The following is a 6,362-nucleotide window of genomic DNA, read 5'->3' as shown; positions in this document are numbered from 1 at the left end:
CCGGCGCGGCCCCGACGCGCCGCGCGCGCCCCCGCTGCGTCTGCGCGCACGGCGCGCCCGCGGGCACGCGCCCCCCTCCCCTCCCCGCGCCAGGGCACGGCCGAGGCTCCGCCCACCCGAGGCTCCGCCCACCGCCCAAGGTCGGTCACACCCCCTGTCAGGCCGCGCTCCCGCCGGGCGTTCGAGGGAACCGGGGTGGGAGAGACGGGATGGGGGAATTGGGAAAGGGGAACCTGGATGGCGAGACGGTTTGGGACAGCCGGGATGGGGGAACCGGGATGGGGCAGCCGGGATGGGAGAGACGGATGGGAGTATTGCGATAGGAGAATTGGGATAGGGGAGCCGGGATGGGGGAGGCGGGATGGAGAGATCCGGGGGCTGAGGGGACCGAGATGGAGGGATCGGGGGACTGAGGGGACCGGGGGAGCGGAGCAGCCGCCGAGGCTGGAGAAGATGGGCGGCAGCGCTACGAGTAGAGTCGGGGCTGGGGGAGCCCGGGGGGCTGGAACGGCAGGACCTGGGGGAGGACGGAGGGTCCGAGGGGACCGGGGGAAATTGGGGGGCCGGGAGTGGAGGGGCTGAGGGGGCTGGGGGAGCCCGAGGAGCTGGAGGAGCCCGGAGGATCCGGGACTGGGGGCTCATCTGGTGTGCACTGAGCTCCAGGGTTGCTCTGGAGTAGCTGGAAAAAATGTCAGGTGAGGGTAGTTTTGGGGTTTTTAGTTGGATGGGGTGGTTTTTCCATATTTGCCGTTCTCAGTGTTGTTGCTGTGCCAAGGGATCAACAGGCAGAATAACCACAGCCAGGAAATCTGCAGCAATTCTGAAACATAAAGGATAGAAAGAGAAACCCACCAGCTCAGTCCTGGGTGCTTAGAATCACAGAATTACAGAATGGATTAGGTTGGAAAAGACCTCTGAGATCATCAAGTCCAACCCTTGGTCCAACTCCAGTCCCTTTACCAGATCATGGCACTCAGTGCCACGACCAAGCTCAGCTGAAAAACCTCCAGGGATGGGGAATCCACCCCCGCTCTGGGCAGCCCATTCCAATTTCTGAGCACTCTCTCTGGATAGAAGTTTTTTCTGATCTCCAACTTCAATTTCCTCTGGCAGAGCTTGAGCCCATCGTGCCCCCTTGTCCTATTGCTGAGTGCCTGGGAGAAGAGACCAACCCCCACCTGGCTACAACATCCTTTCAGGCAGTTGTAGAGAGTGATGAGGTCACCTCTAAGCCTCCTTGTTCTTGTGCTGTTTTATCCTTTTCATCTTCATTTTTTACCCCACTGAACAGGTTGGTGAGTGCTTGCTGCTCTGAGTCAGGAGAATTCCCCACAAGAATTCCCTTGGTGGAACTATTCCTTGCCTGAGTTTTCCCTCTATTTCTTTCTGGATTTTACTGTACACGTTGCTGGGATGTTCTGGAGAAGGTTATTCCAGGCAGGGATTGTCTCGGTTTGAGGGGAAAAAAACCAAAATGTTTTACCCACAAGCAGGGGAGGGGCCTCCTCCACGATAATCACACCACTCCTTATCAAATTTAAGAAAAGGAATTTTAAAACAAGAAGGATAACTGCTATATATATATATATGTGTGTGTAAACAGACTCGTGCAACCCACTTCCCCAACACCACAAGAGAAAGAAAAAAAAACAAAACAACAACAAAACCCAGCAGGTTTTCCTCCGGGAGGAAAGGTTATACTTAAGTGTCCTTGTCACAGCCCGGCTGGCTGCAGAGTGAGTTTCAGTCCCTCTCCAGCGAGACAGACAAGCAGTGGGCTTTCAGATGGACTCAGTCTCTTCCCCCTGTGTTCCCCGTCCAAGAAGCAGAAAGGTACGAGCAACCAGCAGCAAATCCAAGGTAGGCAGCAGCAGCAGCACGGCACGAAAAAGTAGTCCGGGGTAGGCAGCAGCGAGACAGCCAGGGAAAACCCCAGCAGTAACCAGCAGGGCAGCTGCCTCCTTGGAGCCCCCACTCCCCCGTTCCGCCGAGCCAAGACTGGGGAGAATATCCAAAAAAAACCCAAAAGAGACAAACCTGCCCCCACCTGAGCGATCAACAGTTAACTGCTTCTTTTGTTAACAGCTGGCCTGGGCAGTTAAGTGGCAGGGGAGAGAATTTACATAATAATCCCAAACTACAACACCTTGGTACAGTGAAACTTCTCACAAATTATAGTATCAACTCCTCTTATTGCAGCAAATCCATCTGCTGTAGATTCTTGTTGGATTGTAGGATTGTGTACACCCAGCAAAGCACCCGTGGAGACCAAGCTCAGAATTAAGCATTTACTGGGCCTTTAGGACTTAAGATATCCTACTGCCCTCAATGGTCCCTCTCACCACACCATTTGAAACTCAGTAAAATGAGTGCCATGAAGAGCAACAAGGAGAGGGGAAAAAAAAATAAGCCCTGCTGTTTGTTCCTCCTTAGAGCAGTACAGATTATTTGCATGATAGAAACGTGCAGCAACCTTTCTTGCTTTACCTTTATTAAACTTTCTGCTGATACTTGAACCCAGAATATTTTTGTCTACTCTGTGCTGGAATGCTCCAGCTGCCATCTGCACCTTCCATGCTCTACCTCTGGATTTGTTATTCCATCCTCTGTTCTGATACTTCACAAGAAGTTGCCCTGTGACCTTTTTCCCTCCTGGCAACATGAAGGATGCCCCAGGCCTGTTTGATACAGGACGAATTAAATTAATACAGACTTTCTCATTGTCATTAGCCTTTCACAGTTACTCTCCACTTGCAGCATCCCAGACTGGGGTGGAGTGATCCAGTGACCCAGGACGATCTTTGAAGAAGAAAGCACAGCAAATGCCTTCCAGGAGAGACATGGGCTGAAAATGGATGGTTGGTGTCAGATTGACAGCCTGGTAAGTACAGTTTGAAGTAAAGATGCTTTAGAGTATTCATTGGTTATTCAATGCTTAAGAATAGAGGTAATAAATAAAAATTTTTAAAAGAGTGATCCTGGATGAGATATCACAAAATGCATCTGCTGGCTCGTGCAGCACTCTGTAGCTGTGCAGGAAAGACAGCCTGGTCTTTCTGTACAAGAGCCCTATGGAAAGGGGTAGTTCAGACATATCCTTGGAGTATTGTCAGGTGAAAGAGTAACAGCATTAATCCAACCTTCTCTGTGACTTTCTTTTTTCCCTGCTGGATTTCCCTGAGGTTGCCCAATTTCTGTCCTCTGTTGCTATTATTAACTTGAGAAATCTTGTTCTCTTCCCTGATTTATAGCTCACCCTGTGAAAGAGCAGAATGAGCTGTGGAGAAATAACTCCTGTGACTTCTGTTTTCTGTCAGAGCAGAGTTAAGGGCCCTCAGTCACTGACAGCATCAGCACCTTGATGGTGTATCCAGCTATCAGGAGGCTTTCAAATCAGCCTTGTGCCTGTCCAGAATTTGGGTATTCCTGAGGGCTGAGAATGCTGTCAGTTGGATCCTCCCTGACAGCCCAGGGCAATAATTAACTGCTGATGCTCACTACTGACCTTAGAACAGCTCATGTTCCAAGTCCCAGAGACACTGAGGGAATCATCAGCTCCACTGCCTGCTGCCCTCAGTGGCTGCTTTCCAGGCAGGAGAGGCTTCTGTGACCTTCCAAGGGAACTCTTGGGCCTGAGGGCAGTCATAAAGGAGCAACTCCCCACTGGTCACTCCCCAGAGGACTCTGTAATCTCCAGGGACAGCCACTCAGAGATCAGTGAGTCAGGGATCTGAGTTTGAATGGTGTGAGTGGGCCTGTGGATCACCAGGCAGGGACCTGCAGGGATAATATCCAGCACAAGGACTAAACCATCACATGCTATGGCTGCTTTTCATGCCTGTTGAGTGCTGTGTGCCTGACTGATCTCTGGGGCTCTGGAGGTGGAATACAAGCAAACATCCTGCCTGGAGTTCATGGAAAGACAAGGACTGCCCCAGAGATGAGCCCCATCAAAAGGAGCTATTTCCAGGCATCTCACTCAGACAGATGAGTCCATTGTGTCACACACTTCACCTGTAAAGGGAATCAGCAAGACTGTTCCTACTCCAGCTGCACATGAACGGTCCTCAGCTGGTGCTCACCATTGGCTTCTTTATTTGTGACATACTTTGCACTTTCAAATTTTGCCTGTCATAGTAAGAAGCTGTTCCACACAGAAACTTTGGAGGGAAGACTGAAAAGCGCTCAGAGCCTGAACTAAATTGTTCTAAATCATGTGCTTTGAAACAGCAGGAAGAAGCAGCCTCTGCTTGTGCCCTGCTCAGAGCTGACCCTGCCTTTGCTGCCTCTGTGAGTTGTTTTGTGTCTGTCCTACCCCACGTGCAGGCTGGATTTTATGCAGTATTTCTGAGCTGCAGTTCACCTTCTGTGGGGTTCCAGGTGGCGTTTTTCCATGTGACTTCAGGCTGGGCAAGACAGACATGATTCCCCCCATGGGATGATGCAGCACAGCCTGTGCTGTGTGCCAGGGTCTCTGCTGATGGCTGTGGCTGAGGTTCCACACCCCCAGGTATGGGGACCTGAGGGAGGCAGAGACCAAACTGCCCTCACACAGGATGAGGAGTGTGGCTGGTGCTCTGTCCCAGTTCAGCAGGTGGGACCAGTTTGTATCTGTGTGGGTGTGACCAAAGCTGTGCATTCTAAACCCTCTGGGCCATTTCCCAGGAACTGTTCCCAATGGCCCATTGGCAGCAGCTGCCCAGGACACACCTGACCCCTCAGGCTGGGAGCTGGCTGGGAAAGAAGCCTGGCAGAGGAGCTGGGAGAACTGCCCTGCAGGGAGTCCTTGGCACCTTCACACCCACCTGAGGGCTCAGCTCTGCTCATGGGTCAGCAACGATTCCAAAATCCCCCCTGACTCCCAGAGTCAGATCCCCCAGTGTGGAACTCCCTGCCCTGGGGGAGGGACTGGGGGCTCCCACCCAAACCTGAGGGGAGAGAATCTTGGGGGTTTTGGAGACTTGGGGAACCACTCATCAGATCCAGAGGAGGAGCAGAACCTGGACAGAAGGAGCCCCCCACTCTCCACCAGACTGTGGCATCATCTGCACCAACAGGTTTTTCCCTTCCTTTTACTTTGGACTTGGAGGAACCACGTGGGGCTCAGCACAGGGGCCACCAAACCCCCCTGTGTTTGTGGGATTTTATAGGGATTGAGGCCTTTTCGGGGACATCAGCCCTAGGCAAAGGCTCACCAAGGCAGACAGAGCTCCAGGCTGGTGGGAACACAGGAACCAGGCAGGGACACAGCCCTTTCTGCCACCTCCTGAAACCCTTCACTTTCTTTGGGGTTTGGAATTATTCTGATGAGCCATAAAAATTCCCTCCCTGTGCTCCCTTGACAAAAGAACACTCAGCCAGATGTTTGTCTCCTTGTCTTCCCTGTTTCAGGCTTTCAGGGTAAGGTTGGAGGGAGGTTTCCCTGCACAGCCCCCTCTGCTCTCACCTTCTCCAAGGCACAGGCAGAGTCACCCCAAAAATCCTTCCAGGCAATGGGCTGAGTTTCTGTGGGTTTGGGACACAACCAGGTCTTCAGCATTACCCCAAGTACCCATTTCAGAACTTGCAGCTGCTCAAGTTGATTCTGTCTCCAGGGAGAGAAATATTCCAGGGAATTCTCTCCCCCCAACATTTGACTGAAGGATTTTTCCCTGTAGGTGTTCACTTCTACAAAATAATGCTGATTTTAGAGAATCAGGAGAATTCTGAGCCACTCCACACGTGAATTCCAGCTGCTCCCATCCTGTCCTGGTGCTGTGACACCACTCAGGAGGCTGTGAGGGGCCATAACCCACTTTCTCCCCTGGAGAGTAAAATCCCCTCCCTTTCCCCTTTGCACCATCTCCCCACCTCGGGAGAGCTCAAGCACTTGGAGAACTCTCAGTTGTTTGGCTGGAGAATTTAACCACCCTCTGGAGCAGGAGAGAGGGGAGAGAAAGAAGTTTTGATTTTTATTTCAGGGCAAATCTCCAGAGGTGATTTGGGGTACCAAAAGTCTTCAGAGACAGGGGCAGCTCATGCTACAGGACAGGGCAGGGGGAAAGGCCAGGGAAGTTGTGTCAGGAAAGCACCCAGCTTCTCAGGAAAGCATCCAGCTCCAAACCCTGCCCTTCTGCAGGCATGACACAACTGGGGCTCATTCCCAAGCACACAACACAAAGGACCCACTGTAATTGCACAGGAGAATGAGCTGCTCCAGGGGCAGGTGGGTGACACCTTCCCAGGGTGGAACATCAGGAGGTGGAGAGTGACAGAAACACAGCAAGAACCAGACAAAAGCAAAAGCCAGGCCCTCACAGTGTCCCTCCCACCCTGATCCTGGGCACCCTGAGCCTTTGGGGAGCTCCCTGGGGTGGGGGCTG

Source organism: Pithys albifrons, chromosome 27, assembly GCF_047495875.1.
Source record: "Pithys albifrons albifrons isolate INPA30051 chromosome 27, PitAlb_v1, whole genome shotgun sequence".
Lineage (NCBI taxonomy): Eukaryota > Metazoa > Chordata > Aves > Passeriformes > Thamnophilidae > Pithys > Pithys albifrons.
This window is presented reverse-complemented; position numbering follows the sequence as displayed.